Source organism: Sus scrofa, chromosome 4, assembly GCF_000003025.6.
Source record: "Sus scrofa isolate TJ Tabasco breed Duroc chromosome 4, Sscrofa11.1, whole genome shotgun sequence".
In the NCBI taxonomy this organism is placed as follows: domain Eukaryota; kingdom Metazoa; phylum Chordata; class Mammalia; order Artiodactyla; family Suidae; genus Sus; species Sus scrofa.
This window is the reverse complement of record NC_010446.5, coordinates 6931593-6949346: the sequence shown is the minus strand read 5'-3', so window position 1 is coordinate 6949346 and position 17754 is coordinate 6931593. Positions and strand designations below refer to the sequence as shown.

The following is a 17754-nucleotide window of genomic DNA, read 5'->3' as shown; positions in this document are numbered from 1 at the left end:
GTGGATTAAAGTCCTGCAAGTTTTTACAGGGGGGTTCTGATCAGGAGCTGTGACATCATTCAGGGCGGAGAACAGGAAGTTAGGGGGGTGGGAGGGTTGAGAGGAGAGAGAGAAGGTTCACACACACATCTCTTCACCACGAAGAAAACTGCAATTTCTAGGCTGTATACTGCTGGGTGGTATATCACTGGGTGGGGTGGTGGTGATAAATTTACTCTTATGAACGTCTACGGAATTTCTAAAGGAGGAAATCAGTCTTCTGAACTTCTGCGGAGTTAAACTCTAGCCTACTTGGAAAGGCAATAAAGAATAAAAGTTCACTGACAGGGCAAAAACAGAAATAAGAACCTGTAGTGGAAAAAAGCCTGTGTTAAACTAAATTCTCGAAGGCCCAGCAGGAGCATCTTAAGCCTGGGAAGCTCTGATGGCATCTGGCTCAGGATATCCTGTTCCTGGGCTGGCACCCCCCGCGAAACTCTCCCACAAACCACGCGCACTCAGTGAGTGCAGACAGCCCGAGACGCCTGGTGGTTTCCACACATTTTATAGCCCCCCAATTCCACTTCTTAGATATAATTATACCGAAATGATGCCTGTGAAGAGTCGGTGGCAGCAAACATCTGACTGAAAGCTTAGCTATGTCTTACAGCTTCCAGTCGGGGATGTTTACAACAACAGACTTTCTAGACAACAAATTAACAGGAGGAAATGACAAATGCTGCCAGTCACCAACTTCATCTAGTGACTGACAGGCTTTCTAATCCTGAATAATGTCTGTGACATCTTGGGCCCAAGATGATAAAATTAATGCTATTCCTTAGCAGGAGATAGCGTCATCAACAGTAATTTGTCCTGAATAAATCACAAAGTACGTATTATAAATTTACCTTGCCAAATATATAACATTAAAGAGTTTCAGAATTAATAGTAAACAACGCACCATAACGACAAACCTAACAATCAGAGTGATCACACATCCGGCCCAAACAGTCCCAAGTTACGGCTGCTGCTCTAATATCATCAACAAAAGTGACTCTCTTCATAACGAAAGTGTCCTAACTCAGACGGCTGATACAGTGGGTTTTTCTGATAGTGGATCTGCACTGAGTAAGACTCTAATATGTTCTTCCCCTCTCCCAAGCAGATTTAGGCTAGGGAAGTACAGTCCATGGAAATGAACAAAGCAAAGTAGATGACAATAAGCAAACAAACTCAAGACACTGGCTTTGTTTATAAAGCAATAATACACTGAAACCATTTTGTTTCCCACACTTCTTTTCTTGGAAGAGAGAAGGAACACTAGGTGAAATATAAAAAAAATCTGCACTCTACCAAAACCAAGATTTGCTTTAATCTAAAACATGTGAAATTACTGTTTATTAAAAAAACAAAAAATTAAACAATTAGTCTACAACTAAGTTTCAGTGATTTCCAAGAAACGAACATACATGAGCATATGTACACACCCCCCCAAAGGATAACAAGTGAATGCACCAATATATGCAGTTTTGAAAGGTTACTAAGTTTCTAATATTAATTAATTTCTCTGAGAAACTATGGAGTAAGTGATTTCAGTCACTGATGTGTAACGTGTTTATCCTTAAAGCTGCTTTCTGATTTTTCTTTTTGGTTCAAATGTCATAAATAACTCTACCCATCACAGAAATAATGCTCGGAATAATGAGGAAAGTGCATGTGGTCTCTAAGGATACAAAATGACCTTCATTGTTTCTGAAGACAGATACTTAAATAAAAAAAAAACAGAAAAACCAAAACCCAGTGGCTATTTTCAAAGGCTATTCAAGCTGTTCTCCAATTGAAAATTTCCAGATTTAAATCAGGAAAAAATAGTTATTTCATGCCTAGGTAGGCACATGATACTTGGCTAATTAAGATGCTACACATTAAGTTGCAGTGAACCAGTGATTACAACTCTCTCCTTCAAACAATTTCCCCCTCTGTTCTCAGTTCAAATTTTTTAAAGGCTGATCAAAAGACAGAAATTTTTATCAGAGCTACTATATTTAACCTGCACACATAATACATAGCATTTTTTCTTCAGAATTATTAGGGAAGTTTATCAAATGCTATAATATGTTTATGATGTATTTTTGAAGACAGTTGAAAGTTAAATGTATAGAAATTGAATGTTATAAATCAATTATGAAAAACATTTTATAATTATAAAGAGTCTTCTAGACACGATCTTTTTTTTGGCTGCTTCAGTGGCATGCAGAAATTCCCAGGCTAGGGAGTTCCCGTCGTGGCGCAGTGGTTACCAAATCCGACTAGGAACCATGAGGTTGCGGGTTCGGTCCCTGCCCTTGCTCAGTGGGTTAAGGATCCAGCATTGCCGTGAGCTGTGGTGTAGGTCACAGACTCGACTCAGATCCTGCGTTGCTGTGGCTGTGGTGTAGGCCGGCGGCTACAGCTCCGATTCAACCCCTAGCCTGGGAACCTCCATATGCCGCGGGAGCGGCCCAAAGAAATAGAAAAAAGACAAAAAAAAAAAAAAAAAAAAAGAAGAAGTTCCCAGGCTAGGGATCAAACTCAGGCCACAGGAGCAACCCAAGCCACAGCAGTGACAGTGATGGAGCCTTAATCCACTAGGCCACCAGGGAACTCCCACAATCTTTAATTATAACATACAATCTATTATTTCTTAAGGGTTCTTTTTGTTATTTGAGAGCTACCTACTGTTCTTGCTACTAGCATTAGCACTTTACTTTTTCATTTACAAATTTTTATGAAAACAGGCAAAACATATACTAGAGTCCCTACAAGCCATCTGCTGTCCAGATAGAAGGGGGTATCAGTGAACTGCTGCCTGGAACAGTGGTACTGAGCAGAAACTGCAAATGTCTGCCCAACCACTCTGTCAAAGACAGTCTATGAGAACCCATGTACAATGCGTGCCCTGCCACTACGGATTCTGTCATACCACAGATCTCCCAAGTACCATGTGGAAAACAAGTTAGATACCTAATACGTTTCTTTCACTGCAACATCCATAATGAAGACATTATTCTTCAAAAGCACAACTGACCCTTGAACAAAAGGAGTTCAAACTACAGGAGGTCCACTGATAGGCAGATTTTTTTCAATACATACATACATACAGTACTACAAGATCTGCAGTTGGCTGAATCTGCAGATAACTGGCACCATGGATAGCAAGGGCCAACCATGGGACTTTAGCATCCGTGGATTTTGGTGTCTGCAGTGGATCCCACAATAAATGCCACAGAGAGAGGCAACTATATCATTATAAGGAATTTTTACTGGGTTTAGGAAATTTTACTAGTAACTTAATAAGAGAAACATGCTGAAAAACAAAACAAAAACAAATGAAGTTCTCCAATGGCCTAGATTTTGCATCCTCTAAGAGATATCTATTAATCTGCTGAAATTCAATGGTGCCTGGGGAATTTCTTAGAAACGGTATGCCACAACTTTGACCCTGAACTTTGCAATAGACAGGGAAGCTGGAGGGACCAGTAGCAAGGGGTTCATGCCAAGTCTTAAACGAAACAGGGTAATGATGGGGACAAAAAGGTGACAAAAGGCAAGAATTTATAGCCCACTAAAAATCAGTAATGGAGCAGAAAACACCCAGATTAAAAGAAACCCCACCCCCACAGACACCCCAAAAGATATGCTATTCTTATTTTCAACCTATTTAATATTTATCATCTTCTATACGCTCCATGTTAAAAAAAAAGAGATTTAAAAAAGAAGAGAAAAGAAAATGATATCTGAATTAATAATTCAATCACTTGAAAAGTTAATAAAGTGGCGAGGTGCTTAGGACAGAGATAAAAACAACACATTTCCTGTTCTTTGAGGCTTATTTACGATTTATTTCTTACTGCTAATTGTCATCTGTAACAAAGGTTTAATGTGTTTTCATACAATTTCTCAACTTATAACTAGTTAAGATGAGGAAGAAGTACAAATTGGAGAAGTGATCTGACCAAGCTCAGCCACTAAGGATTATGAGCCACTACCTAAGAACTATCTACACGGCGACCACCTCCAAGGACAAATAAACCTGCAAACTAAAGCCTGTGAGGCTATGACCAAAGTCACAGGGAATAATCAGGACATGATAACAGCAGTAACAATAACAATAATCCTAAAGCAGCCCCACCTACACGCTTGGATCCTCAAACTCCCTGAAAACAATCAACGAGCTGATGAAGATGACCAGCAGTGCTCAGTCGGAAAGCACACACCAGTCAGCCCCGCCACAGCCTGGGTCTGCACAGCTACCCTGCGCACGGGTTCTCACCGCGGTCGCTCTGGAGAAGCAGGCAAGGTGAGTGCTACTGGCCCTGCTACATCCAGCTTAAATCAGCTCTGCTGTAATGATGAGTATGTGTTCTCTGGCACTAACGACATGTATCAGATACTTTATGGGAGATTCAAATTGATTATACAGTTTACCTAAAAAGTATACTCTAATGCATATGTGTGTGCCTGGGTAGGACTTGTTTGGACTTTTTTCGAACCTTTCCCCCGTTTCTGTCACCTCTCGCAGGACCAGGTCTTTTTTGTGCTACATGATCACAGCTCAGACACACAAACACCTCTGGGGACAATGAGAGCTTGCGCGTGTAAGGCAGAGAAACAGATCCTTTTCTCCACAAATCTGAATAAGCATCACCATATACTCACAATGCACAGGGCTTGATCTAAGCCAGTTGTCCTCAGAGTGTGATCCCCAAACCAGCAGCATCAGCACTACCCAGGAAACTGACAGCAAAGCAATCCTCAGGCTCCTACCCCAGACCTACTGGATCAGGAATTAGGGAGAATGAGATCCGGAAATGGTGTTTTACAAGCCTTCCAGGGGATTCTGAGGCACACTAAATTCTTTTAACCACTGATCTATAGTAGTTTTAGCATAGTCCTAGTAACAGGCCTATAGCCCACTGACAGCACAGCCCTGTGCCAGGGTTTGTCTGGGACTGAAAGGGACTCAGTTTTAAAACCAGGACAGTCCTGGACAAACAAAACTAACTGGTCACCCTCACTGCCATTACAGATCAAAGCTGAAAAAACTATTCACTTAAAATGGAGCAGTGATATTATGGACTAAATGCGATGTGCCTTTTGGGTGGAGAGAGAAGGTTATATTAAACCCCAGGAAGCGTTAATGGATAATTCGGTTTACCATTTCAGTGTAATCATGCATTTTCTCCATTACTGCTCGCTCAGAACAAAGGAAGTGTACCTTTCCACCATATGGGTGCCATATATTTACATATAAGCACTGATTTCTTATGCACTTACTGAAAAAAAGCTTGCCTGGGAATGTTTCAAACCTGAGGGGAGGTGGGGCAGGACAGTGTTTTGGATAAGATGATTAAGCACTTTTTATTAAACTACAGAGTAATCAGAAATTTGTATTTTTTAAAAAATAAAATTCCCTGCCCATAATCAAAACTGATAGTGAGGAGAATGGTAGCCAGATTCCTAACTTTTAGATTCTTAAAATACTGCCCACTGAAAGCCCTAGGTCATAAACTGGGTAAAATTAGTCATCAATGTCACACAGAGAACCGAGTATTAAGACCAAGTAGATCAGGATAAGCTGAGCAGGTCTGAGGCGCCACAGCACTCAGGAAACTAAAAGGCAGAACCTCTTCGGCCAACAGGACGCGAGAGGCTCCAAACTCTGCTTTATAGACTTAAGGACACACTATGAACTGCACCCAAAACAAAACTGGTAACTAGTGCAGACCTAGAGTGCTTTCCACGATTCACATATTCAGAAGCCAAACTACAACACTGAAAACTTCCCGTGTTCCTGGACAGTAGCACCACACAAATGCATCATGACAATGCAATTCACATTTCCACAAGTGAACTTATGTACTTCATTTTCAAAATCCACAATCTGGAGAAAAATTGCCAATTTTGTCCTCAATATTCAAGCAAAAGATTTCAGTAATTAGGGATCCAAGAAACCCTAATTGTGAAACTCAGTGATACAAATACATACACGTGTATATTAGACACAGCTCTATACAGAAAACCTCAAATAGATGGCATGCGTCTTACTATGTATATCCTAATTTCAAAGCTGCTTCAAACTTCAATTGATTCACTTATATCTATTTAGTTTTAAGTACCATTTGCAAGGTATTCTAGTAAGAAATCTATTTGATGCCATACTTGAGAAAAAGAATCCTCTTCTAAAGAGGTAGGAATGGCTGTCTTAGTAACTCATCTTCCATAAAGTCTGTTTACATTGTGTCCTTGAAGCCATACCTGCTCAATAAAATCCTTGTGTTTCCACTGTACACTGGCTGTGTGACTCTGAGTTACTTAACTACCCAGCATCGGTTTCCCAATCGGTAAAATAAGAAAACCCTATAACATGAAATTAAAAATAACCCTCACAAAGTGGTTGTCAAGTTTAAATAAAATTATATGAGTATAAAAGCATCCTGGACAAATAAAGCACTATCGAGATGTAAACAGCATTTATACTTTCTTGAAAACCTTCCCCAAACTGAAAGCAAGAAAGACCTGACATGACTCATGAGGATCACGCTCAGTGTAAACACAGCAGAGACCTACAGAATCCTCTCTGAGGTGGCATTAAGTGACCTGGCAAAAAACAAAAACAAAATCTCTCGATAACACTGCCTTCTTTCACACCAAACAGGCTACGTGGGCCCATCCATCAGTAGTGATAAGACAATACTATGAGAAACACTACTCTTTGTTTTCACTTTAAGTTAGGAAAAGCTTTAAAATCTAAAGTTATAAAAGATGAACTTGGTTTTAATTATATTTTTCATAGTTCATGGATTGGTCAGCCCATAGCTAACCTGAATGCTACTAAATGGAATACCGGCCACAAAAGTACCGAACACATTACAACCTAAGTGAACGCAGAGGAGACTTCTACCTGAAGCTGGGAACCCCCGATGACTGCCCCCCACTTCGGAGAGCAGTGGGCAGTGGCCCGCTCTGCAGTGGGCGGCTCAAGGAAGCACGCAGCTTGCAGGGCATCTTCCTGCCTGTGCTCAGCATGTCACCAGTCATTATGCAGAGAACTTAGACTCCAACTACTCTCAGTGGAGTCCTGGATGCGCCAGGCTCCATCTGGCCACCCCAAAAGTAGAAGGCACCCAGTACTTCTCAACAAACCTGTAACCTATTAAAGGTAAACCTAGGATCCATTTGTGGGAAGCCCTGGCCTACAGTATTTATGGAATGCAGGGAGTGGTGAATGGAGCATACCACCTGCAAAAGGAAGCTACAAGGTTGAATGAAGCACGTCAGGGATTTAGACAGTACTGCGGGCAATGAAGAGCCAAAGAGGATTTTTAAGACACAAGATTTAGATCCCTGGTTAAGAAAGATCAGACTGCTGCTGATATAGATGATCTGAAAGGGAGGAGGTGAGAAGGACAACCAGCTGTCAGACCACTGCATCAGTCCAGACAGATCGTGAAGGCCTGCTTCAAGATGACGCGGGTGATTAAAAACAAGTACATGGACTTTCCGCTGTGGTACAGCAGCTTAAAGATCTGGCGTTGCTGCAACTGTGGCAGAGTTCACAGCTGTGGCTTGGGAATTTCCATACACTACAAGTGTGGCCAAAAAGTAAGTAAATAAATAGATAAAGAGTTCCCTGGTGGCTCAGTGGATTAAGGATCTCGCATTGTCAGTGCTGTGGCTCGGGTTTGATCCCTGGCCTAGGAACTTCCCCATGCCATAGGTATGGCCAAAAAATAAAAAATAAAAATAAAACAAAAGGTACCAATAGGAGATTTACTTAAAAGTAAACACCTTCATAGTTTCTTAGAGCCTACTAATAGGTGTTAATGGTTAGTTGATAAATCCTGAAGGTTTTTGCTTTTTCTTCTTAAATTTTTGGCTAAATCTGATATCTGTTTCCACATAATGTTTATTTTTCTTAAAAGCAGAGAGAAAGACAAATTCTACACAAAGATCCTAGTTATCAAGATTCTAGTTCATTTTAGTCTGATTCTAGTTTTACAAAGGCTAGTGCCTGAGGTGTTTTTGCTACATTCTTTTGGAAAGAGGAGTTTTAGATAGTAAAGAAAAAGCATTAAAGCTATAGAGGGGAAAAATAGCCCTCAGCTAATTAATGGATGGAAGTATTATCTGGGGACAAAATAATTTAAAAGGTGAGTTAAGGCCCGTGAGATATTTGAGATGAAATGTAGGATGGAATGATGAATTCTATTAAAAGTTCAAAAGGAAGACAGTGTGACAAGGTAGTGAGAAGACAGAAGGAATAAGCAGCAACAGAATTACGATCGTCCTTGTTATGCTCCAAAAAACCTCACAGCCAAGAAACCCAAAATGCTGAAGACTGGGAACCAGGACTGTGGACTGACTTAGGACAGAGGGAGCCGCAAAGGCTACTTGAAAGCCTCAAGCGTGTGAAAAGCACTGACATCCAAAGGTCAATCAGGATGCTGCCAGGGAAACTGGTCTAATTTCTTCATAAGAAAAATGACAAAAACTTCAACAAGCAAATGTTGCCATTCTCAGCTCAGAAAAAAACAAACACCTCCACGCTGCTAGAATGACGGAGAACAAGGATGTATTCAGTAGGCACCAGCCCATGCATTTCTCTCCAATCTTCTGAAAGACGAGCACACCCAATATGCAGAGTCTCTCACTGTGACAAAGTGCTCACATGTATCCCTGGTATCACAAGTCTATGGATGTCCACAGTGCCACCCCCAGAACATTCAGCCTTTCAAGCATTTTCGGGAATCATCCTGATAGTCTGCTCTTAGGAAGGACGTATTGGATAATAAGAATCTGAGTTTTACAGTCAGAGCTAGGCTAACCATTTAACTTGGTGACTTCAGGAGAGTGACTTTACTCTTCGGTGGCTACTTCCCCATCTGTAAAATGAGATTTTAAAATACCTGTCTTGTAGGGTTATTGCGAAGATTGAATAAGATTACATAACACACATCAATGCTGAGCTCTGTGGCAGGTGCAAAGCTAGTAAGCAATAAAAGGAGAAAAGAAAGGGAAAAGATTCTTTACCTCCTCTTTGCAACTTTTTTCATACAGCTTCCTCCATTTAAAATTCTCTATATTCCATTTTTATAAGTCCTGTTTATCCTTTAATGCCCAGTTCAAAGACCAAACTCTATGAAAACTTCACCAATAAAATCGGCCACTTAGGAATTCCCATGGTGATGCAGTGGGTTAAGATTCGGATCACAGTGCCTCAGGTGCTGCAGAGGCACAGGTTTGATCCCCACCTGGTGCAGTGGGTTAAAAAAAAAAAATCCAGCATTATTGCAGCTGTGGCTGGGATTCAATCCCTGGCCCAGGGACTTCCATATGCTGTGGGTGGAGCCATTAAAAACACAAACACCCCCCACCATCACTTAAAATGTATTGTAGATATGCATCAATTATAATAAGAGTTAACACTCATCTAGAGTTCTAAGTGCTTCACATAGATGAACTCATTTAACCTTGCTAGCAGCCCTATTCGGTGGGTACCAGTATTACCATCTTTTTATAAATGAGGAGTGTGAGACAGAGTAGTCTGCCCTGCCTGGAGCAACACAGGAGCTGGTGGGCTGGGCTCTGAACCCCACAGCCTGGCTCCAGAGCCAGCTCTCACCTGCACTACAGGCTGTCACTGTCAACTGAGAAGGATAAGTAATCACTGCAGAGACCTTCAGAGAGCTGACAGTTTTATATTTAGTATAGCTGGAGATGTTTTCTGTACAAGCTAAAATCACTCACTATGAATAGCTTATTCACCTTCCATTGAAAATATCCCTATAGCCCAGTTCCTCAATCTGTACAAAATAAAAGGGGAAAAGCTGTTATTCACACACAATTTGTTTTTACCATTTTCGTTTTTTTGGCTGCTAACTGGAGTCCAATTTTCTCAGTTCACACTTCTAAAATTCCAGTTCCCTTCTCTCATAAGGCCCAGGAGATGGATGATGGAGATGGATCATTTTATCCCCGTACGACCCAGAAGATGGAGCACGCCAGATCACCTGTTACATCAGACTGTCAAAACTGGTTGTCACCTAATACTCTGCGCAAACGGTCATCAGGACTTGGTTAGCTAACATCCTTGATGATGTCTGCCATTTCCAGGTTTTGATTTTACACACACACACACACACACACACACACACACAGAGGCAAAGGTACTACTTATAGACAAAGGCTTGATCTTACTCTTCAAACTAGGGCAGGCTCAGGGATATGAAATTGAGTCTTACCAAAAAAACAAATACAAATATGAACTCTCTTTGTGTGGAAGACAAAAAGTTAATATCTTCCCATTTTAATCAAACTTTATAACACAGAATCAGAGCAAGAATAAAACATACCTGTCCAAGGGATAATGTCTGGGTTCTATAGAAAATTATAAGTTCTTGAAAGAGAAGGGCTTAAAAGGAAACTACTGTTTCTCCATAATTATAGCACTGCTACTTTATCTACCTGTTCTCTGAATGCATTTTGGTGCCTTATTTTAAGACCAAGAACATGCTGTAACATCACAATGAACTTCATGTGCTAGTTTTCTTAGGAATGGCCAATCTTCCAAAATAAAACACCATAAAAAGGCACATGGGACAAAGTAAACAGACAGGAATAATCACTGTTTCTCAGTTTCCTTTAAGAATTTTTCAAAAAATTAAGAATTAATAAAACCTGCGTCACTTGAGAGGAGAACTACATCAAGTTCAAATATTCTTAAATTAGTCTCTAAATGGGTTTCTATTTAAAATTAGACAAGCTGTCACTGGTAGCTTATCACTGGCCATGGGTCCACATGAGGCCTCGAGGCTCTCAAGTGGCAGCAGGAGCAGAGCAGTGCGGTCAGACCTTTGATGGCACGACCTTTGACCTCACTCACATTTAGCTCAGGTTATGGCTGGGAGGCAAAAAAGCACAAGAAAGGCCAATTAGCTAAGGTATATATAATGCGTACCACAGTAAAATAAGGGGCTAAGGACATCCAACTCTGTAGGTAAACAGAGTCTGAACTTAGAGCCACTTAACAGACACACCCATCAAGACAGGCTAAGCTCCCACAACAGGCTGAGCCTGCCTTTATCATGGCATTTAACTTGTAGGGCAACAGTTTGTTTACCCGACTGCTCCCTCGCTAAGGGAGGGCTGTCTGATTCATTCCAATATCCTCAGTCCAGGGATAAGTGTAAAATAGCATAGGTGTAAAAATAAATGAGCAATGGAGAAAAAGGCAGCAAATATAAAGAAAATTGTTGTCCTTGTCTTTTCCCTGCTTCCATATTTTGCCTCAAGAATCTCTCTTACACCTGGGGGGATAATAAAAACCAAGCTTATTTTATTTTTTTTAGGTTTATGTAATGTGAACCATTTAACCTCTTTGGATCTGAGTTGCCTCTACTATAAAAGGAAGGAATGGAGACCAACAAATTTTTTTTTTTTTTGGTCTTTTTGCCTTTTCTAGGGCCACTTCACGTGGCACATGGAGGTTCCCAGGCTAGGGGTCTAATCTGAGCTGTAGCTGCCGGCCTACACCACAGCCACAGCAACACCAGATCAGAGCCGCGTCTGTGACCTATACACCACAGCTCACAGCAACGCGGGATCCTTTACCCACTGAGTAAGGCCGGGGATCAAACCGCAACCTCATAGTTCCTAGTTGTTTTCATTAACCACTGAGCCACGACGGGAACTCCAAGACCAACAAATTCTTAAGGGTCCATTCATCTCAATAGTTCCATGATTCTCAGGATGGAATCATATTCTAGTAACAAAGACTGGTTAATATTTACTGAATGCTTCCATGGGGTCAGTAATTATGCTCATATCTGAAACCAAAGTCATGCCTTTACTGCTACACTAGTTGAATTCCATGTGAACTTCTGAAAGGAAAAAAAATCCATAAAACACTATTTTTGAAGATACATAAAAGTGCACATGAAGACTTAGTAAAATGTGAAAGATATAAAATTGTGTTTGCTTTGGATAATCCATTCTTGCCTTTGATAGAGTCTGACTAGGATCTTTACATCCAGGGAAATACGCAGTCTAATGTTTCTTTGGCAACTGGGAATCCAAGCCGCAGTGAAGTATGCAGCGTGCTCACGTCCCAGAGCTGGGCTTGCGGTTCCAGAGGCCCATGGCAATAACGCCACCTTACGGGCAGGTCACTTCCTTTCTGAAAGCCCTCCAGGCACCCCCTGCTCTTGGACTAGCAAGCTCTCTCCTTCCCGTGACCCCTCTGCCTTCCCACTTCTCGCCACTAGCATTCCTGGCTTCTCGCAATTCCTCCACTTCGCTGAGTCTTTCGCACTTCAGAGGCTTTTGCACTTTTTCCCCCGTCACACGCTTTCATATAGATCTTTACATGCTGGTTCCTTCATCTCCTTCTGGGGTCTCTACTCCAACATCACTCCTCAAGCAGCTCCTCCCTGCTGACCACCCATCACATTCCCTTTGACGGTCTTCAGTCCTCATCACGACTGGAAACTAAGAACTCCACTTATTCCCTAACTTGCTTACTGTCTGCCTCTCCTGCTGTAACCTGTCCAGACGGAAGCTTTATGAGAGCATGGATCTTGCTTATCTTTTTTACTCCTATTAGTTCTAGAGTGTGGAACAATGTCCATAGGCTTTTTTATTTTTTTTTAGAATTTGATAAACTTCTAAAATTCATTTAAAAATGCAAATATAGGGAGTTCCCTATGTGGCTCAGTGGTTAACAAACCTTACCAGGATCCATGAGATTTTGAGTTTGATCCCCGGCCTCGCTCAGTAGGTTAAGGATCTGGCATTGCCATGAGCTGTGGTGTAGGTCACAGACACAGCTTGGATCCTGCGTTGCTGTGGCTGTGGTGTAGGCCAGCAGCTGTAGCTCCAATTCAATTCAGGCATTAAACATTCGTTGAATAAAATAATAATAGCAATTGGAGCTATTCTGTTTAAGAGCACTATTCCAGGCTCTTTACACGAAGCATCCCACTTAACTTCATGAAAGACATTATCATTCCATTTCACAGACGAGGCACTGAGGCTCAAAAAGTTGATCAGAAAGAGAATGGCATAAAGGTGATGCTTATAATATAAACTTGAATCTTTTCTCCTAAAACTTTTGTTTCTTTTTTGGGTATCAGCAACTCTGCTCTGCAACTATCTAGGTTCTAGACCCTAAATGCATGTACATCTTTAATCTCTAAAATATTTAAGAACTGTTATAATCCTATGATTAAAAAAAATAAAAAGACTGGCATTCCCATTGTGGTGCAGTGGAAATGAATCCGACTAGTGTCCATGAGGACATGGGTTTGATTCCTGGCCTAGCTCAGTAGGTCGGGGATCCATCATTGCTGTGATCTGAGGCGTAGGTTGCAGGTGCGGCTCGGATCCCACGTTGCTGTGGCTGTGGCAAAGGCCAGCAGCTGTAGCTCCCATTAGACCCCTAGCCTAGGAACTTCCATATGTCGAAGGTGTGGCCTTTAAAAAACAAACAAAAAAAAGCAATAAAATACAATAAAATGAAAGAAAAACTGATTTAAATGAAGACAAGATTCTTAAAATGAAACTGCCATTTCTGTCAGATGATTTCGATAAACAAGAGAAGTGAGAAGTAATGACATTATGAAATGTCTACTATCATTCCTATTTTTAAAAGATATGTCTAAAAAGATGGAAGGTAATCCTAAACTAAAATGGAAATACTACTATTCATCTGTTTAAGAAAAGTGAAAAGGTGGCCACTGTTAAAAAAAAAATAACAAACTAGTGAACCAGCAACAATGAGAAATGGAACTTTAAAAATATTTATCATTTACAATAGCATTAAAAATATAAAATATTTAGGGACTCTAATGGTAAAATTTTATGTGTCAACTTGGCTAGGCTTTGTGCCAGCTGTTTGGTCAAATACTAGTTTAGCTGTTGCTGTGAAAGTATCTGCATATGTGATTAACATTCACAAATCAGTTGATGTTCTGTAAAGATTACCTGCCACAATGTGGGTGGGCCACATCCAATCAGGTGAAGGCCTTCCAAGCAAAAAACCTTAAGTTTCCTGAGGAAGAAGGAATTCTGCATCAAGACAGGAACAGAAATTCTGCCTGAGTTTCCAGCCTGCTGGCCTACCCTGCAGATATTAGACTCAGGACTGCAAAGCACCTTTCCTGCCTGATCCAGACTGCTGACCCATCCTACAAATTTTGAACTTGCCAGACCCCGCAATCCTGTGAGTCAATTTCTTAAAATAAATCCCTTTCCCTCTCAACCTCAACCTCTTCGTTCCTCCCTCTCTGGCCCTCACCATGTGATTCAGCCACTCCACTCCTAGGTATTTACCCAAGAGAAGTGAGGGCACATCCATACAAAGATGTGGACATAGATTTTTCCCACCAGCTTTATTTGTAAAAGCTAAAAACTAGCAACAGCCGCTACCAAGAGGTGAATGGATACACAAACTATTTTATATCCATGCAATGGAATACTATTTAGCAATAAAAATAAACTATTAACACAGGCTACAAAATGGATAAATCTCAAAATAATCATGCTGAGTAAAAGAAGCTAAACCAAAAGAAAAACAACAAAGGGTGCATACTGTATTCTAGGACATGCTGACTAATGTAGAGTAAAAGAAAATAAATAGTAGTTGCCTGGGTAATAAAGAGGGGGATTACCAAGAGGGGGTTGACCACAGTGATGGTTTTATGGGTACACACACAGGTCAAAGCTTATCAAATGATACATTTTTGATATATGCAATTTACTGTATAACAATTATCTCTCAATACAGTTCTTTAAAAACAAAATATATTTGTCAAAAGTGTTCAGGAAACATGTTAAGACTTCCAAATGCCTTTTCAACAAAAAGAATAACAAATGCCATCTCCTTACTTGGAATCAACTGTCAACAGATAACCTAAAGAACCATTTCTCTCCTATCTTGAGTCAGCCTTTTTAATTAAGAAGAATGATCTTTAATCTGGGAAGGGTAAATAAGGATTAAGGGGGAGAAAAAGAAAAAAATTAAAGCCCAAGACAGGAAGGAGACAGCCACAGAAGGAGGAACTGCTTTAAATTCCTATTTATAGACTAAGAAAAATCACATCCTAAGACATTCAATGTATCTGAAAACTGGGTAATTTCCAAGGAATCATAAAAAAGTGCCATGAAAATGGATATAGAATCCATGCGAAATTCTAGAACTGATTTTTGAAAACCTAAGAAATAAGGAACTGGCTTCTATAGCGTATTTACTCCCGGTCCTCAACCCTTTCTAATTACTCCTTCTCGGACTTCTTTTTAGGTCCTTGTTTCACCTGTGCCTTAAATAAACCCTGGCGCTCTCCAATCTTCCGGCTGCTTCTATTCTCACTCCACAGCAGGGTTCATAACCTTCCAGGGGAATCATAATTCTCTCAGATAATATGATGAAAGCTACAGCTCAGAACAATGTAAACCTACAGAAAACTTTACATGCAATTATTTCAAAGGTTTCAACAGTTCCCCTGAACCCCGGCCATGCATTCCTTAGTTTCTAGGGATAAGGAAATTCCTCAAAGAATCCGAGTGTAGGCTTTGTCTCTGAAAACCCACGCAATGCAATGGAAAATCCGAATGCCAACAAAATAAAATTCAAACAGGACCTAGGATCTCATGATATATTTTTCTGGAAATGTTGGAGAAGTGGTTCAACTAGGCAGATTCTTAGGTGACCTTGCGAATGCTAATTAATAAAGTTTATGAAGGAAGTTTCCAATAATTGCTGTAGAAGCCCATCCTCTTAAAACATTTGTTTTAAGAAAGGTGATCGAATGAGGATGTAGAAAGCAAGATTTTCAAATTTTGGATGACAACAAGTTGTGACAGTGAGTGGCTGGACCACAGACCCAGGATGTAAAACAAACTAATTCAGCCAGGGGTGAAGTCAGGAAAGAGCCTCAACTTCAAAGACCTTTTCATATATATACTCTCCTCTTCCTCAACTACCACTAACTGATGGAAATTCAGAGCATCCACCAAGACCACACGCTCCTGGAGGACAAGGCCAAAGTCTTATTTACCTTCACCAGCACCCGGAGCAATGGCAGTATCACACTCTGGGCTGTATTATGTTACGGTAGCAAACAGCTCCAAAACCATGGTGCCTACAACACCAGGATTTATTTCTCACATTAAATGACAAACGTGGGCTGGCTTCAGCTCTGCTCCACCACTCTGAAACCCAATCTGAAGGCGCCATCATTCTGGGACCAGCCTCAGCTAAGGCAGGCTCATTCCGTGACTAAAAGAAAAGAGTCACCGGCAGAACCACCTGATGGAGTTTAAAACATCTGCTCCAACATGGAGGGACAGGTCACTTCCTCTAACATTTTACTGGCCACAGAAAGCCAAGTGTCCAAACTTGATGTCAACGGAGTGGGAAATACAATCCTCTGACAGAGGGACCCTGGCAGCGAGGCAACAAATACTGTGAACACGAACACAGTCCACCACAGTGCCTTCCTAATAGAAAGTGTTCAGTAACTGGCAGTCATTCTTCATGTGCCAGGCCATAAATACCACAGGGCAGAGACTAATCCGTCTTGCTCACTGACTCACCAACACCACGGTTCGGGCCACACGGCAGAGGACACGCTAAACGCTTACGAAGTGAACAGTGATAAGATAAGCATGGGATCTGGAACCAAAAAACCTGTGACAAAGTACTATGTCTGCCAATTCCTGACTTAGTGGAAAGCCATTTTTCTCCCTTGATTCTGGGACAGTTGCTGTAAAGATTAAATAAAAATATACGAGAAAGCACCATGAAAACTGTGCTCTTTTATACAAATGTTATATCTCCAAATAGTCAAATGGGATGAAATCTGATACAGAGAAATTCAAATGTCTCTAGTAATGCAATACATAATTTCCTGCATTTATTTTCAAAGCATCAACTGCCAAGTAAAGAATGAGAAAGATTAGACTTAAAAGAGTTCACATGAAAAAGAGACGTTTTAGTTGACTATAAGCTAAATACGATCAAAGAGTAATGTTACTGCCAAAAAATGTTAATGCAAATTTCAGGCCACATAAATACAAGTACAGTATCCAGATAATAGCTTCATTGTATTCAGCAGTGGGCAGTGCACATCAGAAGCAGTCAGTCGGCTCTGGCCACCGTATTATAAGAGGTAAACTGACAAACAGACTTTGTCATGAGTTTAACAACGTGCATGGAGAAAGGTCTGCAAACCATGTCATGTGCACATGGTTTGAGAATTAGGGCTTTCCTCCCCTCAGTGCAGCAAAAGGAAGACTCAAGCAGGATTTCACAAGCGTTTGCAAACATTGGAAGAGATACTATGTGTAAGAAGAATAGGTTTCATATATGTTGCCCTAGACCGCCAAGGACTAGTAAGTGAAAGTTAAGAGAGGAAATAGATCAAGCTCAAGGAGAAGTTATTCCTAACAATCAGAAACCTAAAACAAGGAAGGGTGGATGACAACATGGTTAGAGAGGACTATTGAGGGGACAGAACTGGGTGTGAGCTGAGTTGGGCAAGTCTCATGCCTCTAAGTAACCAAGCATTTTCGAGGCATTTGAAAATGCCTGAACAGTATGTCTCTTTTCCGATAAAAATGATATCAATACTGCTAACAACAACAACAAAGAACGAGAACTGAGGCAAGAAGTAAAACAAGAGGTTGTCTGGCCTAACAAACACAGAAAGGCACGCTGTTGAAGGGAAATGAAATTTC

The 17754-nt window shown here is 40.8% G+C and overlaps 1 non-coding gene across 1 annotated transcript; it reads right to left on the bottom strand.

Annotated features, from left to right (window-relative positions):
- Nucleotides 600-678, bottom strand: MIR30D (microRNA 30d). The gene has a single exon (NR_035380.1). It is a non-coding gene; the product is annotated as a microRNA 30d (primary transcript).